Genomic DNA, 15056 nt, shown 5'->3' with positions numbered 1-15056 from the left:
AGTTAAAAATAACTTAAAAAGTAGCCTAGCTAGTTGGTACTTTGGTCACTTTTCTTAGTTCGGCAAAAAGTGGCACCTGTGACCAAGTTTCTAAGCTATTAGTTTCTTATAGGAAACTTAATCTATACATATAATAAATCTGTAGAAAAGTAATTTTTGTACATTGAAGAAATTGACAAAAAAAATAGCCAGCATGTTAAAGGATAACTAACAGAACCCATTTCCATCATTTTTGTCATTTTTGTCTGTTTGTCTGTTTGTCTGTTTGTCTGTTTATCTGTTTATCTGTTTGTTCGTTCGGGATTCACGTAAAATCTACGAATTCAATGCAGAAAATGCTTATATACAAACATTCTACGTAACTTGGGGTATTACTTAGTTTTTGTTTCATCGATATCGATTCACTCTATCAAAAGATATGATTAATTTTGTGAATTCAAGATGTAAAATATTACGACACGCAATCTGTTTGTCAAAACTGTACATTTGAATGTTGTACTTATATTAGTTGATCGACCTATTATTAACCTTTACATAGAAAATCACACCTTCATAAGTAACTTCGGAAGAAAAAAAAAATATGAAAATTTTGTTTAGCCAAGGTTAAAGTAGCTCCATCTGTGGTAATCTGTGTTAAATAAAATACATAAAATTTGTCAAAGGAGCGAGGTGGTAAATGACAATAAATTACCATACATTCTTTATAGAGGATTATTATTTCAACAGATGGAGTTGTGTATTTTCCGTAATTCACCATATTTTAACACGTAGTGTAATTTTTCGATAGACATTTCAATAGTGTTTGTCAGTTTGCCGTGCCACATCAAAATCCAATTATAATTATTACCTTGATGAAAGGAAAATTAATAGATCTCAGCCAAATTTAAAACGGTGCCATCTAAATTATTTTTTGAACATTATGTCAAAAATGATGACTTTAGTATAACAATTAATTATCATTTAAAGTTACAGATGGAGTTCATATCAGGATGTTTTCATAAACATAGTTTAGCTTATCTTCCTCTAATGTGGTGGCCTTAAAACAAATTACTTTGAGTGAGTAGTATTAAGTAGACCTTAATTATTTTTTCTGATGCAAAATATGTAAACTTAATCCTAGAAGAAAGGAGGATCTGTCTCTCGCAAGCGCTGCTAAGCGTGAGGTAGGTAGGTATGTAATGTAGGATTCTGTAGCTTTAAGAACAAGCCCAGATACAAAGTGCAGATAAGAAATGGGAGCTTTCTCGATTTAATACCATACACACGTAAAATGCTTTATGAGTCTGAAAACGTACAAATTGCGCGTCGCATACCAGAGACATGCTTACTTTCAACTTCTGATCGCAAACACACTGGTCACGATTACGAACAGTCTCAGTAAGACCCGAGCCAAGTCAAAAAAAACACCTTTTATATAAAACTACGTTTGATGTCATTCAATCACAAAGACAGAATTGTTTTCTGTTGCAAATCCTATCCACCTGTATCCTATCCTAATCCAGCATGCATTGCAGGTGTGCATTACACAAAAACCAATAGTATCCTATTCGAGAAGTCAAAAGAGTCGACCTGCCAACGTCAGCTTCTGCGCTAAGCAAGTGTTCTTAATAGTACCATCAGAATTACATTCATCGTTGAATGAGGTGAATAAATTTTCAGAAACCACAATAACAGTAGGAGCCAAAGCGTATTATCGCTTCATAGAGCTCTGATTGGCCCCAGGTGACCAAGTTAGGTCTGATTTGTTCGTTCATCAGATCTTTGAAAGTGTTTCGGTGGATACTTACTGTCGTCCTGTGTGACACAAAATATGGTATATAAACGTCCTCCGCAAGAGCGAAATTTTCGTGTGCGGTAGTGACGCACAGTATACAACACTTATGTTTCTTTCGATTTGCTGGCTCCACCAAGAAATGACAAATTGCAAGCGTACATTTTGAAAATCTTGGCAAAGCTGCAGGTTTCAAGTACGAACACATGAAGTGGACTCTCACAGATACGTACATTTTGCCTATTCGTGAACTAATGCAAACATTTCGGTGGAGTCCCGGCTTAGGCCTCCCCCACATTAGGCGTGCGCGATCCTCGGGCGTGTGAGTAGCGCGGGCGCCGCGCGTGCGTCGCGTTTTGCTGCCCTGCGGCATTTACCTACAGCGCGCTCGCGGCGCGCACGCGCCGCTCTCCTTGACGTTTAACTGCTAAGGCGTTTAGCGGGCGGCGGGGATAGCGGGCGAAGGGGTAAGAACGCAACTCAAGCGCCGCGTGCTCGCCACGAGCGCGTCGCTTGCACTCTTCACACATGCCGCAGGGCAGCAAAACGCGACGTTCATGCAGCGTGCTCGCGACGCCCGCGCTACTCACACGCAGGAGGATCGCGCACGCGTAATGTGGGGTCAGCCTTACCATAGTGAGTAAGTGCACAGAAAATCCCCGTCATACAAGTGTTTCTCCCCAGTAGTGAAACTATCCTACCCTATGCGCCTGCTGATGATGATGACTCATTTTATCATCCATCCAGCTATTCCTCAACTATGTTGGTGTTGCCTTCCAGTCACTGAATCTGTTTGATTGAGTACCAATATTTTGCTTGGAGCGACTACCTATCTACCTATCTTCAATCCAGTCTCACTACACAAGACGATATCCATGGTGAAACTGACAGACTTTCTGGCTTCTGATTAGTCGCAGCAGCTGCAGAAAATGTACAAATGACAGCTTTTTCAGACTCAAAGCATATAGACATAGATTATAACTGTTTCCTGTGAAAATTACTTACGCACCATACGTAATAATTTTCCAAATTGGCTGACTAGATCCAGAGATATTCACAACGTCACAAACTTTACTTCTTTTGTTTAGATAAATGGTCACATCCACAACTCAACCTTGATCAATGAATCTATGCGACTGCTAAGTGCTAATCCTAATTATACTGTCACGTGAAAGAATGCACCCACGGGATATGTAGTATTTTGACTATTCTATATTGCCTACGCAGACGAAGTTGCGGGCAACAGCTAGTTTATAGCATAAAATGCTTGAGTTACTAGTTTCAAGAAAAAACTCGTAACGAAAGTATAAAGTAAGTATGAATTGCATCCATAAATATTGAACACAGTTGATAAAATATTCAAAAAAGCAGCTGAAATTAAAATATTATCTACACCACCGCAAATTCATTTTCGATATAAACTCCTAACAATGTATGTACATTTCAATTTTCTTTATAAAAACTTGGTCGTCGTTGTCGATAAAAATAACGTCTTATTTCTCTTTAACTCCCAACATAATTGAGGAAAAAATATTTTGCACAAGTATAATGCATATTTTTGACATAACAGAACATGCATGATAAATGTGTAAAAGTGTTCTAAACGGCTAAATTAGTTAGGTATTATAGCAAATAGTCGACTTGTTTTTTTTATATTTTTGAAAGATTTCATTTTTATTCATAATGCCTTCTGTTATTTTTTATAAACAAAGATATTGTTTCATAACGTCAAAGTATTATATCGACGTACCCATCAAAAAGGAGATAAAATAAATATTTAACGAAATTGATTTCCTAGAGAGCAAAGTCCCCTCCTGCTGCATGGTTGAGTTTATTTTGTAGGATCATAACAAAAATATGTTTTTCAAAAGCAAGTGGGGTTCGAAAAGTACTTCTTCACCGTTTTGTCGGCGATTGTACAAAGTACTGGCGAGGTAAAAATTATGAATGGAAATTCTGAAGACGGTAAGTGGAAAAGCAAAGTTTATTTTTTCTGCGATACTTGAGGGTCTCGTTGGGAAATTGGATTTAATATATACAGTGTTGGATAATATATTGTAGGGGACATGTTTATTTTTTTTAGTACATATTTTTTATTTTGTATTAGGTGTACATAGCATTATTAATATACCTACAGAAATAAAAATATCACAACCAGAAACACACAGTTATAGTTGAAAATTCAGTAGAAAATAGATCAAGCAATATATTACAGAACCCTCATATACCTAACTCACGACGAAAAAATAAATAAAAGTGAACAATTTCAAACAAACATAGAATAACCGAAACAGATTCTACGGTCCACAAATCCCATAGCCACTTAAACATAAATCCATGGTGGGTGATACCTACAAAACGCAATACCATAAACTTTAATTAATCAATACTAAAACCAGGGGATCAGGGAACAATATATGTAAATAGGAATGTTCCGTAGCTAATCTCCGATAAAACAACGATTATTATGCACGATAGTGTAATATAAAGCTGTGTCAAATTGATACTGCATTTTATAAATAAGTTAATAATAAAAAAAATATTGAGCTTCAAAGATTGCAACATGAAAATGAATATGTGCGCTATAATAATATTTAGGTATGTCTGTATGTATGTTGGGGTGTCGGCATCTCGTCAAAATCAAATTGTCGGATATCCAGACTTTTGTGAAAGACGAATAAGCGAATTTTTATCCATAATTTCATCAACATGTGTGGAGTACAAGGATCAAATCTTATTCTGAACGTAAGGATTATTATTTGAAAAATTCACAGCCCATATTCTTCCTCAATAAGCAAAAAACTTATATCAAATGACCCCTCCCGCTGTGGGTTAGCAGCGGTGAGGGAGTGTCAGACTCTTACTGACTAAAAACCGTCGTGTTCCGTCATAGGCCTTTTATGTGCCAGGGCCGCGGTATCTCTTTCGAACAACCCGCACGTAGGTAACGTAGGTACTTCAGTTCACATTTAGCAACACATCCTTCAATACACACTATTATTACTAACCCTTCCACCGCCGCATGTACTTTTTCGCATAAAACGTTCACCTATTTCGCTATTCGTCTAATTTTACGGTACCTAACAAATCTTTCGTCGAAAGCGGTTCTTCGTGGTACTTCGTTCGCGGTACTTCGTTCGTGGTACTTCGTAGCTGTACAAAGAATTAGAGCTGCTCAGATTTATACGAGAAACGTGGTCGTGTGCCCCGGAATAGGATATGCATTTTAATAACGTCTTAGCTGCCGCTTTTATTGCACACATATTTTTAATGCATAGGTGTCACGGGTTATATTAGACTTATAAAATGATGGCTATTCGTCGGGATTTGTAAAAGTAGAAATATGAAAAACTAAGGTTTTTGACAATTTATGTACTATATTTTTATTTTAGTTTTCTTTATCACTATTATATCGCATCTATCCTTATAGAAACATAAAAGATTTTACAAACACGTGACTATGTGTATATTATACCGAATGATATTCCGAAAAAAAAACTGCTGTATTTAAACTATTATTTTTCAAATTATGCATTCATCACTTCGCAGTATAAAAATGTTTTGCATAGATATTACACACTATGATAATATTTATTGTGAATCCATCCTATGCGCGTTGGGTGGTCGGAATAAACAATTCTTGAAACTGCATGTGTGGCATGCACTGTCAAATCGTTTGAAGTATAGACATTAAACTTTATGCATGTGAAATCATAATTCCATTGATACTATTCGTCACCTAAGCTACTAGAAGCTTAACATTATCGAAAAAAAGTTTCTAAATGTTCCCAATACTCTTCACGACAAATTTCAAAACTTATCAACTTTAAAATTTAAGAAAATTTCTGACTTCTAGCATGAAAAATATTTAAACATGTGATACGAAGTTTTTTTACAAAATCACTCTCATATACTTATCACAAAAATCAAAAATATAAACCTAAAATACTAAAATCACCAACAATAGAAATCTAACATTAAACCTTCAGCCAAAATATAAAAATCTGTGAACCGGATTATAATCCTCTGAGATTTTGCATCGGTACAGACCACTGAGAACAAAATAACTAGCGGAGGTGCCATAACGGAAAATCGCCTAAGAAGGTTCATAAAGCAAGTGAGTGGGGGACGAGTAATGTTACTGTTTTTGCCCTTATACGCCCTCATTGGACTCAAACATTTTTCTAATCCCAAAAGTCGTTAACAAATATCTTCAATAATCCGAACGCATCGTTAGTTTATTCTTAACTGACCATTTTGGTCATGCCCATCGTATGTATTTGTCTTAGAAGAAAGCGCCTGAGCTATCTGTATTATAGCATTTCCGCTCAACCTTCCTTACTCCGTGGCACAGACGGACTGAAGATTATTCACCTATGAATTTTTCATCGGAACTCAGGCGGGACATGTAAACCTTTTATATACATTTGCTTTCGCGATGGGTTTATAAAAAGGCTCTTTGAAATATTTTATTTGCTTGAATATATTAATGGTGTGTACTTTGATTTGTTGCGTGAATTCACGCGGGTTTTTTAGGGTTAACTGTTTACGTCCACTTGGGTATCAAAAATATATGTTATTATATTCTTTTTTGATGCAGAAATATTTCTGTTACATAACATTTTAAATTTTTAGCAATGGTTTTACTAGCATAAATTCGAAAATCGATCACTTCGAACAATTACTCGCGCTTTCGACATGTCAAGAGCTTTCAATCCAATACATTTAATTAACGCAAACAAATTAAAGTTTGAATTAGCTCAAACCGCTGTTAACAACACTTCTAATTAATCCAATTAACGTGCTTCAAAAACAATTATTACAGCTAAACCAAACTCGAAAAGGTGGTTCAAAATCCGTCTAGGATAAAATCATAAGTGGTATTTACCAGGCACGCGATATGAAGGTTTTAACTGCAGTTTTTACTATCGCTCGTTTATTATAAACTTTATGGTGGCATAAAGTATAAAATAATGGCGTATTTTTATAACCAGATGCAGTAAAACACCTTTTATGTCGGCGATAACATCGGTATTGAGCATTCGGCATGGGTATTGCATTAGTGCCCGGATTACTGATCGATTGCTGTCTAGGAAGTGTGTGTTTGGGTTTTTAAACTTTAGTTTTATAGGTCATAGCTTTATTGTGAAACTTTTTCAGGTAATATTCATATTAGATCTAAAAAAAAACTTAAAAACCATACTGCGTATAACCTCCAGGTGTGTGGTATGGGTCTGTAGTAATGGCTCCCCGATAAGTTAAAAGGAGACCAAACAAGTAATAACCAGACATGAAGCTTCGGGTTCCATTACTTCTCATTGATAACAATCACTTTTATTATCGTCCCAACAATTCTCCTTATAAGATGAACCAGGTGCAGTCTCCAAAATTGTCAGATAATTATCTAATCGCTGCACCCGCTGCGAGCAGACACTGTCACTCATTTAACGCAATAAACTACCAATCTACCACAAAGTGGGTTCGACCAGACGAAACTAATGCACTTTTATTAAAGTCCAGATAGCCACTTAGCCACGAATTCAACTTGAACTCCAACTAACTTAGAAGTTCCGTCTCGGAGGACTTAGACGATACATATGTTTGAGAGCCGATTCTCTGAGGTTTTAAGTTTTAAGTGGTGATGAAGTGTATTAGAAATTAATTTTGAAGATATTCCTTTACATAAATCGGTTTTAAAATTGTTGTAGAGCGCCTGTTGGTTTGATACTTAGACTAAATGCGACTATGTAATATGTACATAGAAAAGTGTTTTCAACTTTGGGAACATGTGCGCAGATGTGAAATTGTTTAGTCACAGCACATTGAAGACCAAAATCCCATCAGATTCAACTACAAAGATCAGCATCAAACAATCCCACGAAATGTAAAGTTAAAAACCCCTCAGGTCCAGTAACTTTGCTAATAAACAAACCCGGACGATTTTGAATTCAAAGCACAGCCACTGCGCTTGAAATTTTCACCCATTTTCTAGAAAATAGATTTTCTGAGAAGTCCTGAAGACAAACAACGTTGGGGTACTTAATGGTCCATTTTGTGGTGCTTATAGCTCTAATGATGGGGGAAATATTCAATTATTGGAGTTTAGTGTTACAGGGAATTGAGAGATGGCTGATTACAGTATCTACTTACTTACAATTATATGGTCGCTATCTTCGCAAATTTTGAGTTTCAAGATCATATAATAAACAGTTGTTTAGTTATTGGTTATACCTAATTTTTACTTGAAACTTTGGTTACTTGGAATGAAAGTTTTTTAAGCTAGTAGGTATCAGAAAATATTTTTTTTAAAAACAAACCAAACTAGATATTCTTCACGTAGTTCAATAAAAGATAAGTACCTATCTCCTTACTTGTGCCTTTTTAGCACATACTCGTCCCAAGCACCACCGCTAATGGATCCTTTCATACGGAACCCGTCTACCCTCGAAACCCGCCAAAATATAACCTATAAAGTAAAAATAATCCCCGAAAGGCGCAGGAAATGACGTAAGAGAGTCAATTGAACCACTCTGAGACGTGTGTAGTGTAAATTCAATAATAGTTCAATACTTTTCTTTAAAAAAAGCGCTTCTGAAGTGTCCTTAATTAAATTATGGGATGACGTGATCATGTTAGGGTTGGCATATTTTGGTACATGTATTTTGAAAGTGTAATATTTCAAAGTTTTTTTTTATTGTTAAGTGAAAAACATTAAAATGTTACGATATTAGGTAGCTCTTGCTCATGGCCAAGACAGTATTATTGTAATGTGAACAAAACTATTGATATAGTCACAAAATATTGATTTATTATTACAAATAAAGTAGAACAGGACTTGGCTTCTATGCGATCTCAAAACTTTTTACGGTGGAGGAATTGCGTAGAGGATTGGCTTTTTTTTACATTTAATGTTTTTGGTGGGATCTAATTTATTTTTTGTAGGTCTCTTTCTTCTCTAAGTATATAACAAATTAAATTAACTTACATGCAACTAACTAAATATATAACAAACTAAATATGTACACCTAAAGTAGCACGTAAACAATATTTTTTTTAACCTAAAAAAATTCGAAATTGTCGAATTTTTTAATCGAATAGCTTTTAGAATAAAAGAGATTTATTTCAGAGGTAGATGACGCTATCACATGAAATTATTTGATTTTTTTTTAAGTACTACTTATACTAAGCTATGTAACGAAACCATAGCGCGATTTAGACCAGGACAACGCCATCTATCGAGCGAGCATGCAGTGTTTATCGCACTGCATTAATATGAAAGATTTTATCATTATTCATTTCATTTAAACCTAGCTTTTTTATTCATATGTTGTATATTTAATACATAATAACAATATACCACTACGTAACAATAAAACAAATAGTAACATTTTGTACATAAATAAATAACAAAGTTATCAATGCAGTCAAAATTCATACACAATGTTCTTGAAAAACCGCAAATATAAATTTGTTTCCTATTTTTTTATTAAGTTTTAAGGTTTTTATAATTTTCCCTTTATATGTAGCTAATAACCTACCTTGGTGCCAAATTTGAAGGTTCTAAGTTTGCTAGAAGTACCTTAGACTTTTGATGATCGGTCAGTGAGTCAGTGACAAAATGGTGTAACTTTGATCGCTCATAACTGGTAAACTATTTATTCAAATGTCTTGTAATTTTGAGACTGAGCTTGTTCTAATACTTACTCTTGGTCATCGAAAACCTAAACTCCTAGCTTTGTTCACATGGAAGATACAGGGGACTGAAATAGCCGCGAAACGCTTCGAGAAAAGATGGTACGGCCGTGCCCGCTTTGCTCGAGTCTTGGCTGGGGCACTGCCGTGCCCTCAGATTAACAATTTAGAAGACGCCCTGTTCCCAAATCATTTGGGGTCGGCGCAACATGTCTTTTCTTCCATTCCTCTCTGTCAGACGTCATACTTAGAAGACGCATTAGTTGAAAAGTTGAAAATATAATGATGGGAACTAAAATTTTATTCTATACTTTGGCTGAAATATTTTATATCTAATGTCTTACCAAATGATGCCACACAGCCATTTTGATCATACCTGTAAACAATAAAATTACATAATTAGTACTAAAATCTTTCAGCACACATAAGCACCTACTCTTGCCATATGTACATTTATACCTAAATTCAAAAAAAGAACATCTCAAGACGTCAAAATTCAAAAATAATGTTAAGAACACATCTATTGGACAGCCCTGTAATTGAATCTGTTCTGATTGGCTAGTTCATATCACGTTCGATGACGACATATCCGGTCGTGTCACGTGGTCAATTTCCGTTCCAATATCCTATGCAGTCAGACACATTTGAAATATAGCGTTCGGCTGGGGTTAACGTCTGGCGAAATGTTATTTATTTTACTTATGTATTTAATAAAACTAAAATGTTTTTTTTTTAATATTAGCTTAATTAAATAAAAAAAATTTTGTCTCTTAAAATAGGTTGTATAGTGAATATTGTTTAAATTTTTAGGAAAACAGTATTTTTAGTCTCTAGCTCAATTCCAGCAGTACTTTGCAAATTGAAAGAATGATACTTGGCTAAAAACATTTTTTACGAAATTCAGACTTATGGAAGTCTGTAACTTCACTTTTTCAACCGTTGTAAAACTGCATCAGCCACAGGAAGATACGCTCTTCATAAAAAATAACAATATGAATACAGATGTAAACATTTTACTGATTAACAAAAAGGTGCTTTCTACCAAAAAGCTGTGAACAGAAACCAGCAAACACGAAAAAATCATCAACAAAAGCCACTTACATAATCGAAGCGATATAGAAATTAAAGGCCACCAAACAATTTAGTCGCCATCGCGATTACGTAGTACAGTCAACTTCAGGTCAGTGGTTTTATAGGAAAATCGTACTTATTACTATTGAGTTAAGGTGCATGACAGTTACCATTGATGTTCGGTTTACCGTACACGTAATGCAAGCACGATAGCTTAATAGAGGCTATTGCTTTATAACATGTAATTGGTGACATAACATGACGTGTTTACACTTAAGCCATGAGTTTGGGTAAAAGATAAAATAGGGTATTTTTTTAAGTGCATTTAATAAAGAACAGTAATACCTACATTGAGTTGTCGTATCTAAGTAATATGCATCATCTATACTAATATTATAAAGCTGAAGAGTTTGTTTGCTTAAACGCGCTAATCTCAGGAACTACTGGTCCGATTTGAAAAATTCTTTCAGTATTAGATAGCCCATTTATCGAGCAAGGCTATGGGCTACTTTTTATCCGGGTTCGGGATGCGGTTGAAATCGCTGGCAAAAGCAAGTGTAGTATATATGAAGAAAAACTGGTCCAAATTAATTGCATCACAGTGGAAATATCGGCTTTTCTTACTCTCTACAGTATGCCATTTGCTAAGAACATTTAAATCTTGATTTATGCTTATGAGTAGGTACTTCAAACTTTTCTGTAGATGAAAGCCGTAATTTTTTATTGTTTTGGTCAGCTGAAAACTTTGCCCAAGTAGGACACACATTATTTTGTCTTTTTATGTCGAATCTGGAGCCAGAGAAAAATCTTTGCTAGTAAGAGTGAACGTCATTCACGGATGGTATTAGTGTTGGGACAAGTCCTGCAAGTAACCTCAAGTATTTGATTGCTGAAAATCGTCTTGTAAAGATATTTTCTCCTCCTGCAACTTTCTCTCTCTGTCTTTTATATAAATACGTGAGTGTGTGAGTGTGTATGTACCTATGCTAGAATGTAAAGCCAATATATAGCTAAAATTGAAGCTCGATTCGACAAGTCAGCCCCCGGTTTGTCTGCACCATAAAAGACGGTAAAAATAACCAATATTTGAGCCTAATAAATTTCAAACAACGTGACATATGCTTTGCCTCAAGTTTCCTATTTTCAATCAGCGAAGCTTTGTGTCGGCCCCCATTAAAAACTTTACTTAAGCCCCATTATTCGTTCAGTGTCGATGAATTAATTGAATTTCTCTTCGACAAACTTTATTATTAAGTCAGCAGAAGTTTCATAACTTTGTAACTTGTAAGTCAGAATCTTTTGCGTTATTCAAAGGAATTGATTGTATTGCTGTTTAGTTAGTAGTCGGTTTATTGGGCTGGGTTGTGTAATGATCCGTCATGTAAACGCTGTAGTAAATTCTAAGTGCCTATTACTGTACCTGATTGCTTATGGTTTTAAATGTTTGTTTTTTTTTTATATAAGGGTTAGAGAGTAAAATATTAGCGGATTAAAGAAGTAGACACATTTATTTTCATGTATTCCTATTTCTCCATTTAAGCATGAAACCTCTATAAAAATCAAACTGAGTAATTTTAAGTACGTTATTTACGAAAGCCAGCAAAATAATAAGTATAGGTAAAAAGTAAAGTAGGTCCAAATTAGACAAAAATTCCCATAAAAAATTAACAACAACCACAAAATCCCCAAACTAATTTCCCATCTAACTTTTCCTAATGCACTTAAAAAGCACTATCTAGTATGATCTAACTCTACGACATGACAACGCCACCTGAGCCCACTCGTTCATCAATCTAACAATTACATTGTTAACTTTGACTGATAGGCTAATTAGGAAATTGACGTTAGTTACTCAATGTATATTTAATGGAAAATTGGTGTGTGTTGGGGTAAACAAATTCTTGAGTTAAGAATATCATAACGTTTATTTATGTACGTACATGGATTATCTACAGCTACAATAATTTAATAGCCAATTAAAAACATCAATGCTAATTTATAAGTATTCTTTCTTATAGCGACAGCCTGAATAGTCATAATTGTCTATTTCTAAGTAAGCTTTATCTAAGATTTTTCTAAGAACGCTTCTCTAGTAAGGTGGATTGACGATGCGAAATGGCTGCAGACAAAAATTGTAGGAGCCAATCTAAAAAAATAACTACATGGTAGGCCCTACAAGTTATAACAAAAAAGTTATCTATACTAATATCATAAAGCTGAAGAGTTTGTTTGTATGTTTGTTTGTTTGTTTGAACGCGCTAATCTCAGGAACTACTGGTCCGATTTGAAAATTTATTTCAGTGTTAGATAGCCCATTTATCGAGCAAGGCTATGGGCTACTTTTTATCCGGGTTCGGGATGCGGTTGAAATCGCTGGCAAAAGCAAGTGTAGTATATATGAAGAAAAACTGGTCCAAATTAATTGCATCACAGTGGAAATATCGGCTTTTCTTACTCTCTACAGTATGCCATTTGCTAAGAACATTTAAATCTTGATTTATGCTTATGAGTAGGTACTTCAAACTTTTCTGTAGATGAAAGCCGTAATTTTTTATTGTTTTGGTCAGCTGAAAACTTTGCCCAAGTAGGACACACATTATTTTGTCTTTTTATGTCGAATCTGGAGCCAGAGAAAAATCTTTGCTAGTAAGAGTGAACGTCATTCACGGATGGTATTAGTGTTGGGACAAGTCCTGCAAGTAACCTCAAGTATTTGATTGCTGAAAATCGTCTTGTAAAGATATTTTCTCCTCCTGCAACTTTCTCTCTCTGTCTTTTATATAAATACGTGAGTGTGTGAGTGTGTATGTACCTATGCTAGAATGTAAAGCCAATATATAGCTAAAATTGAAGCTCGATTCGACAAGTCAGCCCCCGGTTTGTCTGCACCATAAAAGACGGTAAAAATAACCAATATTTGAGCCTAATAAATTTCAAACAACGTGACATATGCTTTGCCTCAAGTTTCCTATTTTCAATCAGCGAAGCTTTGTGTCGGCCCCCATTAAAAACTTTACTTAAGCCCCATTATTCGTTCAGTGTCGATGAATTAATTGAATTTCTCTTCGACAAACTTTATTATTAAGTCAGCAGAAGTTTCATAACTTTGTAACTTGTAAGTCAGAATCTTTTGCGTTATTCAAAGGAATTGATTGTATTGCTGTTTAGTTAGTAGTCGGTTTATTGGGCTGGGTTGTGTAATGATCCGTCATGTAAACGCTGTAGTAAATTCTAAGTGCCTATTACTGTACCTGATTGCTTATGGTTTTAAATGTTTGTTTTTTTTTTTATAAGGGTGAGAGAGTAAAATATTGGCGGAGTAAAGAAGTAGACACATTTATTTTCATGTATTCTTATTTCTCCATTTAAGCATGAAACCTCTATAAAAATCAAACTGAGTAATTTTAAGTACGTTATTTACGAAAGCCAGCAAAATAATAAGTATAGGTAAAAAGTAAAGTAGGTCCAAATTAGACAAAAATTCCCATAAAAAATTAACAACAACCACAAAATCCCCAAACTAATTTCCCATCTAACTTTTCCTAATGCACTTAAAAAGCACTATCTAGTATGATCTAACTCTACGACATGACAACGCCACCTGAGCCCACTCGTTCATCAATCTAACAATTACATTGTTAACTTTGACTGATAGGCTAATTAGGAAATTGACGTTAGTTACTCAATGTATATTTAATGGAAAATTGGTGTGTGTTGGGGTAAACAAATTCTTGAGTTAAGAATATCATAACGTTTATTTATGTACGTACATGGATTATCTACAGCTACAATAATTTAATAGCCAATTAAAAACATCAATGCTAATTTATAAGTATTCTTTCTTATAGCGACAGCCTGAATAGTCATAATTGTCTATTTCTAAGTAAGCTTTATCTAAGATTTTTCTAAGAACGCTTCTCTAGTAAGGTGGATTGACGATGCGAAATGGCTGCAGACAAAAATTGTAGGAGCCAATCTAAAAAAATAACTACATGGTAGGCCCTACAAGTTATAACAAAAAAGTTATCTATACTAATATCATAAAGCTGAAGAGTTTGTTTGTATGTTTGTTTGTTTGTTTGAACGCGCTAATCTCAGGAACTACTGGTCCGATTTGAAAATTTATTTCAGTGTTAGATAGCCCATTTATCGAGGAAGGCTATAGACTACTTTTTATCCCGGTACGGGAAGTAGTTCCCACGGGATGCGGGTGAAACCGCTGGCAGAAGCTAGTACCTAATATCTGCCGCTAAGTAAGGTTCATTTTTCTAAGAGAGTTGTTTTATGATGATAAAATTAATCCAATCATCTAATCGAAATAAGGATGGTAGACAACATCTTTGGCCAACTGTACAAGATGAAAAGGCATGAAAATAAATGACTACCTTGCTATAAATTGACCATGAAAGTAAATAAATAAAGAAGAAATTATCCCAATTACAAAGAAATACAAGATCCCCAGGGAGAAATAAATAGTGTTCAATTTATTCATGAAAATGATAATTAGGCACAATTCAAGTCT

The 15056-nt window shown here is 34.8% G+C and overlaps 1 protein-coding gene across 4 annotated transcripts in view; it reads right to left on the bottom strand.

Annotated features, from left to right (window-relative positions):
* LOC124636497 (uncharacterized protein CG43867) overlaps positions 1-15056 on the bottom strand; it is a 370559-nt gene that overhangs the window by 89924 nt on the left and 265579 nt on the right. The gene's annotated exons all lie outside the window — the stretch shown is intronic.

This window comes from Helicoverpa zea, chromosome 14 (genome assembly GCF_022581195.2).
Source record: "Helicoverpa zea isolate HzStark_Cry1AcR chromosome 14, ilHelZeax1.1, whole genome shotgun sequence".
Taxonomy (NCBI): domain Eukaryota; kingdom Metazoa; phylum Arthropoda; class Insecta; order Lepidoptera; family Noctuidae; genus Helicoverpa; species Helicoverpa zea.
The sequence above is the reverse complement of the archived record's forward strand: the minus strand, read 5'-3'. Positions and strand labels throughout refer to the sequence as shown.